We start from the raw sequence: 15,164 nt of genomic DNA, 5'->3' as shown, positions 1-15,164 counted from the left end.
TTTTTTTTAATAAGCAGAAAGTCTAGAGATGATACCTACAGTGTATTTTGCATATGTGGTTTTTTCTTAATTCCTATAGAGTTTATTAATTCTTGTAATTAAACTCTAGCCAATTGACACCCTTGCAACTTCAAGGACTGATAGTGTGCTATATTTTCTCCTGTTTTCTAAGTTTCGGTTTTGCAAAGCCCTATGTGACTTTTTCATGGTGTTTGTATGTACAGCTCATTTAAAAAGGAATTTTAAGATCTCCATCAATTTAAAGTAAATAATGTTTGGTTGTCACAGTAAAGGTGATCTGGTCTCTTTCTTAAAGTCCTAACAACTAAACTGTTAGCTGCATTTTTAATTTTATCTGGGAAATATTTCCTTAATTATCTATTACTCTGGAGACCTTATCCAAAAGATCATACATTTTCTACCTATGAATTTTGCTGCATACAGAAAGTGCCCTTTCCTTGGGAAGTTGCTGTGTTTCATTTCTTTAGCTGGACTTTTACCTAGACTACATAGCAACTCTGCAAAGAAACAGTTCCTAAAAATGGGAACTTCTACATTTAAAAAAGTCCCCATTTTTGTGCCAACTATTATTAGTGAGGGGGGAAAGTCTTATTCTATGGAGCATGTATGGAAGGGTGTAAAGATTCTTTTGAAAGTCTTACTCACATTATAGAACAGCAAATGACATTTTTACAGTATTTTTTTGTAAAACAAACTATTTTGTGCCTTGAATTTGGTAAATGTGTATTAGTGAAATGTAAAAGTGAACTTCTACCTCTGTATCTAAATGTATACCATCCACTTGTAAATTACTATAAACTATTATGTGATTGCTTTTTTTTTAGAATGTCTTGTTTAAATAGCAACCAATGTTTAAGGCTATTAAAATAAGCCATCTTTTACTAATTAATTGGGAAGTTTTATAATGGACTGATTAAATATAAAGAATTAACTTACATAGAGTGGACTGTGTGATTATTAGTTACCAGCATTGTTGTAGAGAAAATCATTGTGTTCTTTTCTTCATGCTGTGCCCCACCTTAAAAAAATTTTTAATAAGATAGTGTTCAGGAACAGATGTTAATAATTTAGGGTGCCATACTCACATTTCCAATGTTACCATCTACTTAGATTGGATACTTTGGGGACAGGTTTATGCTAGAAGTGGGATTTGTATTAGTTTGGCTGCACCACAGATCAAATCTGTGCTGTATCCACAAACAGAAGAGTCCTAACTCATTGCTGCTGTCCCCAAGACTAATTTTAAAAAACTAGCTTTATTCAACATTTAAATTTTTATTTACAAATGATAACAAGCCTAGGACGATGGTAACAACTGAGGCACTGACTGCCTCTTAATTTTCAATTTTGAATTTAAAAAAGTCCTTTTAACCTGTCTCATCAGTGTAGGGTACAGACATATTTTTATAGGTTAACCAGCAGGAACCCCAGCACTACCCTAGAGAAATCTCTTCTGCTTTAACAACCCATTTACCAGTCTTAGGACTAAGGAAAATTTCTTTAATTTTTTCTGCATGTATTAAAATTTAAACCTACTTCTATTTTTGTTTGTTATTGCCCTTATAAGGTGTCCTTCTGAAAGTTCAATAAACCTAATTCATTTCACTTTTTTGTAGAAGTCTTCAATCCCTGTGTCCCAACCTAGTTTCATTACTTCTGTGGCTCTCCTTTGATTCTTGACTAGATTCTCTATCCTGCCTTTAGCTGTGCAGTTTGGAACTGGATAAAATTAATTTGCAAGTTTTGCACATCAGGACTCCTACATGTTGTGTTTCTTCATCTCAGCATCCCAGCATCTTTATGCTAAATTCTTTGTAAAGACTGTTCTTTCCCTAAACGTGAACTCTCTGGTCAAGCCTGCATTCTTATGTTGATCTCTTAGTAATTGCCAAGGTTACTTCCCTTGCTGATTATTCATCTATACGCTCCACCCACCTTAAGATTAATGCCAACTTTGAATGTTCTCTTTTCTGTCATCTGCCTCACTCAGGTGAGTGTATAGGGCCATTGAATTCAAGACTGACTCTATAGGGAGCCCCCCAACTAGAACTAACCTCTCTCTCATTCTCTCTCTCTCTTTCTAACACACACACACACACACAGAGACATACAATCTCATTAACCTTTCAACGACTTTAATGATAATCATATTGAGTGGGACCCAGAAATCAAAAGTTTTGAAGCCCACAAAGATAAATTCCAACTATTGTTTTCCTCCTTGATTTACCAGGTCTGCTGCTCTGTCACAAAAGATTAGATTAGCTTGACAGGATTGAACTCCATAAAGCTGGACTGGTTTTTAGGGTGGGCTTTCTTTTTTTCTTTTTTTTAGTGTTTTTTTTTTTTTTAAGTATCCTGTTTCCTTGAAAGGCTATAGCTTTCAAATTTTTCCCAAGTAAAAAAAGTCAAATGTCTTTTTCAAAGGTTTCTTTTCCAACTGGCAGAAATTATTCTAAATTGGTGTTGACCTGAATCTTAGATTTGCTTTTGTCTCCAACAAAATATAAAACCAGTGGGGCCTGGAGTAGGGGGGCAGAGAGTAGTTCTTTCCATGCCAGATTTATTGCCTGTGTCTCATTAAAATAAGGAGTAAAGAAAACAAGGATGCAAGGGTCAGAAGCAGCTGGGACATGGGACCAGAGAACATGGAGTCAGCATTCACCATAGTTTAGCAAATACAGCAGATATCTTGAGGCCAAGGGCCTAGACCAGGACTCAAGTAGCTTGCAGGTAATCCACAAGTTCAAATCCGAGCAACTTTATGTCCGTATGCCACAAATGAATCCTCAGACTATGATGAGATCTCAGCAAGATAGACACTTGAGAGGTACCAGTAGAGAAATCAGCCTAGTAGGTTGGTGATACAAAAGATGGAGAGAAGAACGGGAGCATGCATTTCCAGGGAACGATTTATCAGGAGGCCTGGAGTTAAGGAATATCATACTCATTGTGCCTGAAGCAGGACTTATGAAAAGCGTGTCATGCTTTCCCTGAGAAGGTCTCATCTTGAGGAGAGGACTTATTTTAGGCAGGAAAACAACATGGGCAGAGTTGTGATGTTAATAGAATCAATTAAGCCATCTTAAAGAATTTTGAGACCTAGAAGAGCAACTAAGAGGGGAACTATTGCAATAGTTACCGAAAGGTGGTAGGGCCTGCAAGAGAGCCCTGGCAGTGAGATAGAAAGGAAGAGAGTTTGTGGAGCAAGATCTCTGTGTGTAACTTTAACAGATGGTGCAGGAACCTTAACTCTTAAGCTCAAATGACCGAAGAATGGTTTGTCAAGAATGGTTGTTTTTAAGTGAAAGCAGTGAAATCAACAGTGAATCTGACTTTTAAAATGTTGCATCTGAAATGCCAGCTGATGGGCATTGCAATCTCGGGATAGTGCTTGGAAAAGAGAACTGTGCTACGATTCTGGACTTGTGGGCATAAGAGCTGTGAAGTGAATGAAACGGAGTGGAACAGCACTGAATAAAAAGGTCCAGAGACCAAAACTTGGGGACCATGAAGGAGCAGTCAAAGGAAGTCATAAAAGGTGATGTTGGAACAAGTTAGAAGAAAGCAGACTAGAAACAATTATCTCCTCTGCCTGGACCTAATCTCCAGTCTGAGTCACATTTAAGAAACCTCAGTCTGGCCCAAGAAAAAGAATCTGTGTGGCCAGCCCCGGGGCAGAGGTCCAAAAGGTGAAGGGCAGTGTTAACAGATAGCACATGGCGTCTTTAGCCCTGCACTCGGGTTTCTAGTAACTGAATCCATTGTTAAAACGACCAAAGGAAAATTTCTCCCTAAGTGAGGCCTGGAAACTTGTTCTTTGGCAATTTTGTTTGCTTGGCCTCAGAAGCATGACTTGCTTAAAAGTGCAGGCAATGTTTCATGAGAACCCTGGGGGAAAACAAAACGTTTTTGCAATATCACCAAAAGGATACATGTTAGTTCAAATGAACCCTGTAATGTGCCAAAAAAGAGGGGACAGGGCCAGCTTCTATCAGTCTGCTCCACAACAAGACAGACTCCTATCAGGGTCCCTCAAGTACTAAACTTACAGTAGGCCAAAAACCACCCGGGGCTTGCCCCAGGTCAAGATCGATAACCACTACACTCCCCACTCCCCCCAAAAAAGTCAAGGCCAGGTGAGTGTGACCACCATTCTCTGTGCTATTATTTATTTTGACTCTTCCTGGGGCTTGCAGGAACATTACAAAAGTTGTTTCAAAAAAGCACTTTACACATTTTCATGCTCTCTCTTTGGGAAATCACTGAGAATGTGCTGTTCTATAATCCTGAATCCTAGTCACTTTCTCATTTAACTTGCCCCCATTTCAGTAGAGAACATTCAGGATGTCTTCCAGGAGCTTCTAGCAAGCTTTTTAGCTATGATTGTTGAAGCCTTTCTTCCCACTAGCCAAAAGTAAGAGAATTGATTACCAAGAAAAACATAGCATCTTCAACCAGATTCTAAGTTTGAGATTTTCTTGTAAAGGTGATTTAACACATGCTGCAGGGAGGGCTATTTGTCCATAGCAGCTGTGAAAAATGCCCTTGGCCTTGCCTGCTGTCCTGGGGGTCCACCTGGAAGCTGTCTTCCCCAAAGTGGTGGAGCAAGAGTCTGGCTCCTCCATGCCTGAACTCTGTCAACTCGGCCAGTCCAACTGGGCTCTGTGTCAGGCCTGCAGGGCCCAGGAGCACACAGGCATTAGAAGGTTGTTGCCCTAACATAGGCACACACATGTGGATAGCACACAGCATCCTGCAGCCATTGAGTTCCCACTGGAGAGCACAGAGTGAATTATATTTCCCCAAATGAGTGTTAAAGTCCTAACTTTCAGTTCCTATAATTAGACCTATTTGGAAATAGAGTCTTTGTTATGTAATCATAAGGTCTTGTTGAAGGAGGATCAGACCTGAATCCCATCACTGGAAGTCTTAGAAGAAAAGAGAAACATGCAGGCCATGTGGCAATAAAAGCAGAGATCAGAGGGCTGCAGCTGCAAGCCAAGGAATGCCACAAATTGCCTGCAAGGGTAGCATCAAGAAAGAGACAAAGAGCAGATTCTCCTTTGGGCCCTCCAAAAAGTCTCAACCCCATTGAACACCTTGATTTTGGATTTCTAGCCTCTAGAACTATCAGAGAATAAAATTCTGTTGTCTCAGCATCCCAGTGTGTGATACTTTGTATGGCAGCCCTAAGGAAGGAATACACTCAGCAGTAGCTGCCATGTGACCTTAGCTCAAATCTAGCGCCGCCCTTTCAGTGCCATGTGGTCTGGGACTTTTTCTTAACCTCCCAAAGTCTCATTCTCCTCATATGTGAACTGGGAAATAATAGCAGCACATACCCCAGAAATGTCAGCAAAAAGGAGAAGATACACATAAAGCCATTTGTCTTATGCCTACTGCAAATCATGTTAAAGAGATTTCATTAGGATGAATCATGCCTGCTGTTACTCAACTGTTTTGGACCTACCAAAAAAGGCAATTTCATATGATCCAGCTTAACAGTGGCAGACCCAGTATCAGAGCCCTAGTTTAAAATACCATCTCACATTGCCAACAGCAATTTTCAATTCTCTGACACCAACTGGGTTGTCTTACAATTCAATGCAGCTTTGACACTACTCAGCACAGACTCCACAAATTAAGGGCTCAGTCCCACAGGACTGTCCCCACATTGGCTGCCAGTTGATAGTGGGGCCCCCAGAGGGCCAACATATGTATTTGGTTGACTGCAAATATGAGGTTTCTCACACCTACCCCTCAGGTTTGATATTCACTGTAACAACTCAGAACTCAGGTAAACACTGTACATATGATGATGGTTTATTATAAAGGACACAAACGAATAGCCAGATGGAGAGGTACACAGGGCACGGGGCGGGGGCAGGGGGTAGTTAGAGGTGGGGGCACACAGCTCCATCTAGCTCAGTCTCAAAGGACCTCTATATCCATCAACCTGAAGATTCACCGATTAAGAGTTTTGATGATGGTTTTATTAAGGAAGGCATGGTTGATTAAATCATGGTCCACTGAATGATCTCAGTCTCCATTCCCGTTTTCCCTCGTTGGAGATGAGACAGGGAGGGGTTGTTGACAATTTCTTTTTTTTTTTTAAAGATTTATTTATTTATACAAGAACTGGGGTACAGGTCTGAGGCATGGGAGGGCGAAAGAATGCACCAGAGACAGAGCGGGGAGCAGAACAGGAAGACGGACCAAAGACACTGCTGAAGGGATCAGCAGGTGAGGCAGGAGAGGTCTGCAATGCCATGTGGGTTTCTCCCTGGCCAGCCAGGAATAGAACCCATGCTACAGAAGCTGTGAACAGCTTCACAGTGTGGCACTCAACCCACTGCGCCACCTGGGATGCCCTGTTGACAATTTCAACCCATGAACTCAGCCAGCTCCTCTCTTGAAACCATCTAAATGCCCACCCTGAGTCACCTGTCAGCATAAACTCAGGTGAGGTGGAAAGAATCCCACTATGAATAAGACAAAGCAGTCACTCCAGAAATTCCAAGGGTTTGATGAATTCTATGTCTGGAACTGGGGGCAAAGACAAAATAGATTTCACTTTATTATACCACAAATAAATGAGTCTCACACTTGTATATCTGAGGACTCCTGTTTTCTTCATCTCAGTATTCCTGGTCGCAGCACCTCCTGTCGAGTCAAGCATAGAGTAGAAGCTCAATAAACAGTGACCTGAGTGAGCTTTGTGCTCTTCCAACGTGGCCTGTAGTCACCTTTCATATGAAGTACAAACTGGCCCATATCTTCTGTACACTAAAGGAATTTTTTTCTTCTCTGTTGCTCCTCAGAGAACTATGAGGACAAAGGAATTTTCTACTCACATGCCATTGAAACTTTTATTCCAATCAATCTTACTTGTATGCAAAAGTTCCTGGGGACGACAAAAATCTATAAAGCACCCATAGATACTGTTCCCCAGATGCTGGTCCTAACAACCCTCAGAATATCTGGCCAGCCTTGAAAAATCAAAAGAGAAAAACAAATTAGTGATGTTCTGAAAAAGATGAGCATTGAGGCCAACACAGAGAACTTGAGCACCTGACCCTTATAAAACCATTTTTTTTCTGATTGAAGTGACAACAGATAGTTCATCCTTTAAAAAAAAAAAAAAGAATAAATAAAAGAATGTATTGTCCAAAACTGCCTTTTATTTTCACCCCCCTGCTCTGACTTTGGCAATGGCACTGTCAGATTTTGTGGGATTTATAGCAACATTCTTAGGGGTCTTGACAATTTCCCTGGAAGTGGACCTAAGATGATTTTCTCATGGGGGGTCTCTGGAGCCCAATCCTCTGCCCTCAGCATTCCTGAACCAGAGGGAGGCCCTCACATAGGAGAGCCGGGAAGCACAGAACCTGGCCAGGGAGTGAAGAAATGAATAAGGCTGTCACGGAAGGAACTAGATGGAGCAAAGGCTGCAGCCCCAGGGGAGATTCCCTAACCACAGTTCCTCCAGCTGCTCTGACTTCCTGCTCCACCACCGCCTGGAGTCTGTCCCGGAAGACCTTCCCTCAGCCAGCTGAAAGCCCAGGAAACATTTCTCCTTACCTGTTACAGATGCTACAGGGAGAAGAGGTATTGGCCAGATTTCCCTCTCACACAAGCTTTTGGGAACACGTTTCATTTGCTCCTCTAGAGTTTAGCTCAGTGAGCAACAGAATAAGAAGTCTGTGCAATTTGGGTACTTTCGGCCTCTTCTCCATGAAGAAATGTCAGTTTGAAATGATTTATCTTAGAACGGAAGAAGTAGTATTTTATGCACAGGAGTTGGGGGGGGGGAGGGGGTTCAAGTAACTTCAAAGATTGGTTAAATATCTGTTAGAGGAAAGGCTGAGATCGTGGTACACTGCAGAAAAATGCACAAAATAGTAGGAATTACCACATCAGTCTACTTTGTTCTCCTTGGCACAAAGGCCTATAGGCTGAAGTCGATTTCTTAACAGGTCATGGGATTTCTAGTACTTTTCTCATTGAATCTAATCCCTAAAATCAGATTCATTTCAATCAAACCAGTTACACTGGAAAATTTAGGAGGAAGGAAGATGAAAATGGAAAGCAGAGGAAAAAGGTTCTATATTCCCAATTTCAACTAAGATCTGTTTAGAGAACAGACTCCTGTCTTAGAAGGATAGCTATTTAAAAGACCAGACCCCTTGTGCACTGTTGATGCAGCCACTGTAGAAAACAGTATGACGATTCCTCAAAAAACAAAAACCAGAATTGCCATGTGATACAAGAATTGTACTTCCGGATATATATCCAAAAGAATCAAAAGTGTCTTGAAGAAATATTTGCACACCCATGTTCACAGCAGCATTATTTGCAGCAATCAAATAGTGGAAATAAACCAAAAGTGCATTGATGGATGAATGAATAAAAAAAATGTAATGGAAACATGTGATGACACATTATTCAGCCTTGAAAAGGGAGGAGTTTCTGAGACGTGCTACAACATGAATGACCTTTGAGGACATTAAGGTAAGTAAAACAAACCAAAGGACAAATACCCAGTGACTCTTCACATATATAATGTATGTGGAATAGTTAAATTTATAGAAAATAGGGCCTCCCTGGTGGTGGAAGGGTTAGGACACAACCTATAAAGCTATCCACTGCCTCTGCAGCATGAGTTCGATTCCCGACCAGTCAGGGAGAAACCCACCTGGTGCAATAGACCTCTTCTGCCTCACCCGCTACTCCCCTCAGCAGTGTACTTCGGTCAATCTGCCTGTTCTCTTCCCCACTCTGTCTCTGGTGAATCCTCTCATGTCCCCCCAACACCGCGCCTTTGGCCTGTACCCCAGTTCTTGTATGCGTAAATAAATAAATCTTTAAAAAAATTTATAGAAAATAGAACAGTGTTTGACAGGGACTGGCTGCAGGGGGAGAAGGGGAGATAAGCCGGAGTGGAGAGTCATTGTTTAATGGGTACAGAGTTTTGGTTTTGCAAGACAAAAAAGTTCTAGACGTTGACTGACAACAATGTAACTACTCTGAACACTATTGAACTATACACTTAAAAATAGTCAACATGGTAAATTTTTAAAAAATGGTAAATTTTATGTTATGTGTATTTTACAATTTTAAAAAGCACACAAGAGCTAGAATGGCCTGGGATTTGGGGCTGCATTGAGTAGGTGGCATTCCATCTATCAGTAGCCATAGCAGACGCTCTCCTCACAGATATCTTCCTTGCCTGTGACAAAAGAAGGAATCACAGGACACACACTTTTCCTGAAAGGAAAAAGATGGAATCATTTCTCTTTGAGGAGAACAAGGACTATGATCATATATGCCAGGCTGGCTCAGGCTCAGCATGGCTTCTCCAGCTCCCAGGCCACACCCAATTCATAATGTTCAACCTGTATGTGAGGTAATACAGCAGCATTCCCACAGGTGCGCACTCCCCAGAGGCTGCTGCAAGTGCTCTACAGCCAGAGGCCATTCCCAGCAAACCATTAACATTCCTCATGCAGAGGGGTATTCGGGAGCACCTTGGCCATGCAGCTGCCCCATTACACCACAGTACTTTGGACTCTGATTAGCCCAGGTGCTCTCCCTGAATCAGACTTGAATCTTGGCTTTCTTCCTCCCCCTGGAGTCCTTGGCACCCGGCAGGCATTCAGGGTACATGAGCTATTGCATTACCACTTGTCTTCCTGCCAAAGCTAAGGAAGGAGTTTACCCAGTTGGAACCAAGATCTCTGTCAGACTTGGGATAGAAAGGAGTGGAAGCCAGAGGGTCTTTTCCCAAGAGTCTTAGATGACCTGAAGTATAAGAAACCACAGGGCAGAGGCCCTGGTGGGAAACCAATGGCCTTCAGATCCCACTGAAGGCTCAGACAAGTAGCGACCCCGGGGGGAAGGGGCAGGCCCTACACACCAGCTCAGGTGCTAACACGGTATCTCCTAGTAGGAAACAGGACAATTCTGGTTTCATGGTGTTCCAGCCACATTTCCTCAGTCACACTCACAGACCTGAGCGATAGCAGCTCGACCACAAACTGGAACGGTGTCTTCTGTGGCTGTAGGTAAGGACAATTCTTGCTCAGTATTTCTGAGGTTTCAGGAACTTAGAATCCCAAGGTGAAACCTCCCATTAGTCTTCTGCAGCTTAACCTTGACAGTGTTTGATATTTGTGCATCCTCTCATGTATGTGCCACTCTCATGCCTTCTCCCACCGCCCCACCCAACATTCTTCTGCATTCTGAAGCTCCCTGGGGATACTTGAGCTCTGGCCAGGCCTTTCATACCATCTTCCCCAACTACAACATCGACTCCCAAGTAAGTTCACTCAACCCCCTTTGCCCAACTCCCTCTAGGAAATCCCAAAATTGTTCCAACAGAAGTGCAGTTTCTTTCCCGCCCCTGCACTCTCAGAGTGTTGTCCCTGCCAGGGGCACTCACCGCTCACATCACTGCCAAGAGCCATTGGCAGGCTGGCATCTGACCTTAGTCATCTTTGCATTTTTCCTCCTAAGTGCCATATCCCCATGCCTGGTGCACAATTTCTGCTCAGAAATGTTTATTAAAAGAATACATGCAACTCGAACACAAAAAGTCAATTAAAAAATGAGCAAGAACTTGAACAGACATTTCTCCAAAGTTATATTGATACAAATGACCGACCAGCACATGAAAAGATGTTCGATGCCATTAGTCTTTTTTTTTTTTAAAGGGCAGGTTTAATAGGGAAAGAGACAAAAGAGTAAAGGACACTTGCATAGACACCAGCGGGCAGAAGAGCTGCCCAAAAGGGACAGGTTTGCTAAAAGAAGCCTGCATGATTATAAGCTGCGGCCTGAGGAGAGCTGCCTGCACTGAGGGGGTCAAGAGGAGAAGCCGGGGGTGGTACAACTCACAGATCTGCTGCCCTGCAGAGGGTGAGAGTTGGTGAAAAGAAGCCCCTGCATAGGCATGGGGGGAAGAAGGGCTGTTGCCGCCATTAGTCTTTAAAGAAATGCAGATGCAAACCACTTCACTAGAAAGGCTGTGTGTGTGTGTGTGTGTGTGTGTGTGTGATAGAAAATAAATGTTGGTGAGAATGTGGGAGAAACTGGTATACTGATATACTGCTGCTCAGACTGTAAAGTGCAGCCATTGTGGAAAACAGTCTGGAAGCTCTCAAATAGTTAAACCATGTGACCCAACAATTCTAATATATTTTTTAAAAGATTTATTTATTTATTTATATAAGCACTGGGTACAGTCAGAAGCGCAGGAGGGTGAGAGGATTCACCAGAGCCAGAGCGGGGAGCAGAACAGGCAGACTGATGAAGTACACTGCTGAGGGGAGCAGCGGGCACGACAGGGGAAATCTGCGTGCCATGTGGGACCCTCGCTGGTGGCCGGAGATCAAACTGGTGCTGCAGAGGCTGTGGGCAGCCTTGCAACCCAGCGCTCAACCGCCGCGCCACCGGGGAAGCCTGACCCAACAATTCTATCTTAGGTATATACCCCAAAGCATTAGAAATAGGGCTTACAGATGCTGCCACTGCCAGACCTCCCACATCGAACAGCTGCCAACCCCACCAAGTTCTTCAGCTTCACTGTGGATAGCGAGCCCTTTGGCCACATCTCCTTCAAACTATTTACAAATTTCCAGAGACAGCAAAAAAGGTCCATGCTCTTATCACTGGGGAGAAAGGATTTGGTATAAAGTTTCCTGCTTTCACAGAATTATTCCAGGATTTATGGACCAGGCTGGTGACTTCACCTGCCATAGTGCCACTGGCAACAAGTCCATCTATGGGGAGAAATTTGATGAAAATTTCATCCTGAAGCATACCAGTCCTGTATCTTGTCCATGATGAATAATGAACCCAACATAAGTGGTCTCCAACTTTTCATCTGCACTGCCAAGACCGAGTGGTTGGAAAGCAAGCATGTGGTCTTTGGCAAGGAGGGCATGAATACTATGGAAGCCATGGAGTGCTTTGGGTCCAGGATTACCAGTGCTGACTATGGACAAATCTAGTAAATTTTACTTGTGTTTTAATTTAACCACCAGACCATTCCTTCTGAGGTTAAGGAAGATACCTCTTTACTCCTACCTGCTCAAAATATCCTATATCCTTTAAGTTCTCCCTACAGTTCCTTGGGTTCCATATTTTCCTTATCCCCTTCCAAGTCTAGCTGGATTGCTAAGTTAAGTTCATGACTATGAACTAAACAAAAAAACAAAAAAATTATTAGAAAACAGTATTCAAATGTGGGATCCTATGAGCTGGCTACTAGCTGGCCACTCATGGGCAACTGTGACCTATTTGCTGTCTGCAAATCACAGCAGAGAATTCCTTGACTACCTATGGCGTATGGCTCATATCACAAGGCAGGTCCCGGGACGCCTAGGCTGCTGTTGACCTGGTTATGTGACTATCTCCATAGTGGTCTCGGGATAATTCTGCCTGTGATAACATCAAATACTTTGCTGATGTAAATGTCTCTTGACGTATGGTCACAGCGTCTCCTTCCCTGTCCCTCGTAAAACTTTGTCCCCCATTCCTATCCCACTTTCCAGACTTTATTCCTCATACCTTTGTCACATGATCAGCTTTCCTAGCCTGTCTGCTGTCAACAAATGGCACAAGAACTTCTGCTCAAGTAGCAGAGTCTTGCCTTGCAAACCTGCTCTATGACTGCAGTGTCCTTCATGGCATTCCCACAGCAAAGCAGCAACAAAGTTCCTGTCGCAACATTCAAACAAAATGAATGAGTCTCAAGAACATGCTAAGTGAAAGAAATCAATTACAAAAGATAACATGATCCCATTTATTAATCCAGAATAGGCAGATGTGTAGAGATAGAAGGCAGTACAGTAGTTGCTTAGGACTGGGGGTGGGGCATGGAGTAAGAAAACTAAAGTGTTCTGGGTTTCTCTTCAGGATGATCAGAATGTTAAAAAATAAGACTATTGGGGCCTCCCCGGTGGCACAAGGGGTTTAGACTCAGTACTATGACGCTATCCGCAGCCACCGCAGCATGAGTTCTATCCCTGACCATGGAGGTGACCCACATGGCACAGCAGACCTCTCCTGTTTCACCCGCTGCTCCCCTCAGCAGTGTATTTCAGTAGATCCACCTGGTCAGCTCCCTACTCTGTCTCTGGTAAATCCTCTCACCACCACCCTTCCCCCGCATCTCTGGCCGGCACCCCTGCTCTTGTATGCATAAATAATTAAATCTTAGGGGAAAAAATTAGACTGTTGCTGGTTGCACAACTCTGTGAGTATACTAAAAATCATTGAATTGTGTACTTTAAATAGGTGAATTGTATGGTAGGAAAATTATATTTTAATCATTTTTAGAGGATAAATTAATGTATTTCACAAACTATTAAACATTCAAGTTCTTTCACATTCTTGTCTGAGTATTCATGCAATGCTCCAAAGGCCATGACGTCCCATTTTTTAAAATTTTGCCAAATTCCACAAGCCAAGATAAAGAGAAGTGATAACAATTCTAATACCATTTTGTTTCTTTGAGAAAAATATGGTCCCAATCACGGAGGAGGGGAGCCATAAAGTGAATAGGTATAAAAAAGTGATGCTGGTTACTAGAGTTTTATGAAAGAAAGTCTTATTTCCCCAGGAAATATTGAGTCTAGTGCGCCTAGAATTCTGACTTTTTGAGAAAGAGGTCACCCCATAACTAGAGAGTGTCCAGATTCTACAGCTCTGAAGTTCTACTTATGCTGAATCTGTGTGGTATTCACAGACTATTTAATTCACAACTTCAGCTTCGTTCTTGAAGTCCCACAGCCTACCCTCTTTTGCTTTGAGTTAATCTTTTACTAGGAACGGGATGGAGCACTCGGGACTGGAGCTTTCTCACTGCACAGTGTCTTCACTGGTGCTGCTTCCTGAGCCCTGTGCCTTCACCACACTGGGCAACTAAGGTGGACTAGAAAGGCAGCAATCTTTCTGCCCACCTGTGACTATGCAGGTGCTTCCTTTCACCAACTCTCTCCCTCCGCAGGGCAGCAGCCTCCTGCTCACCTGTGACCTGCACCATGCCAGGGCTTCTCCTCACTGACCTCCCTCTGCGGAGGCAGCTCTCCTCAGGGCCGTCTGCCTGCAACTTTGCAGGCCTCTCTCAGCAAACCTGTCCCTTTCGGGGCAGCTCTTCCTGCCCGCTTATGTCTATGCATGTGTCTTTTATTCTTTCGTCCCTTTCCCTAACAAACCTGCTCTTTAAAGATAAAATAAATAAATAAATAAAAAGGTGGACTGGAGAAAGGTTCCAAGCATGGGGCCCCAAATGCATCACCTTCCCGGAAGGCCAGAGCCACTGGGATAGGGTCATCATCCTCCTATGAATTTTTAGGAGGAAATTCACTCTCCTCCGGTGTCATGCTGTCCTTGTCCAGGAGCTGGCCCTTGTTGTGGAGCTGCTGCTGAATGGGTGGTCGCTTGAAAGTGCCCTGCCCGATGAGCTTCAGACCCAACACCCAGTCCCGGGCCCAGTCTCAGCCAAGACGGTGATCTTGTGTCGTCTGACCATGATGGTTCGCGTCATAGCCGCCTTTCCTCCTAGAAGGGCTCACCCTCCACCTGGAAACTGTTTTTAATTTTTTTTTCTTTAAAGATTTTTATTTATTCATGCATACAAGAGCTGGGGTACAGTCCAGATGCGCGGGAGGGTGAGAGGATTCACCAGAGACAGAGTGGGGAGCAGAGCAGGAAGGTTGACTGAAAATACACTGCTGAGGGGAGCAGCAGGCGAGACAGGAGAGGTCTGCTGTGCCATGTGGGATTCTCGCCTGCCGGCCAGGATTGAACCCACACTGCAGAAGCTGCGGACAGCTTCACAGCGCTGCACTCAACCGCCTGCGCCACCAGGGGAGGCCCTGGAAACTGTTTTTTAAAATAAATAATTATTGTTGAGGAGTTTACCTAAAAACTTTTATTCCTTATCCTTAGGCTACTTTTCTCACTGACCAATTTTAATAACAGATAAGTCAAGTTTATTTGATTAACAAATGCAGATAGGATAAAGTGGTCTCTTCACTCTGAAGACACGCCTATTTTGTGAAACCAGCAGACTTACTAGTTTGCATTTACCAATGAGTCCCCTAAACCATGTAATCTTGAAAAACATTTAAGTTAGT

The sequence above is a fragment of the Talpa europaea genome, assembly GCF_964194135.1.
Source record: "Talpa europaea genome assembly, chromosome: 3".
NCBI lineage: Eukaryota > Metazoa > Chordata > Mammalia > Eulipotyphla > Talpidae > Talpa > Talpa europaea.
This window is presented reverse-complemented; position numbering follows the sequence as displayed.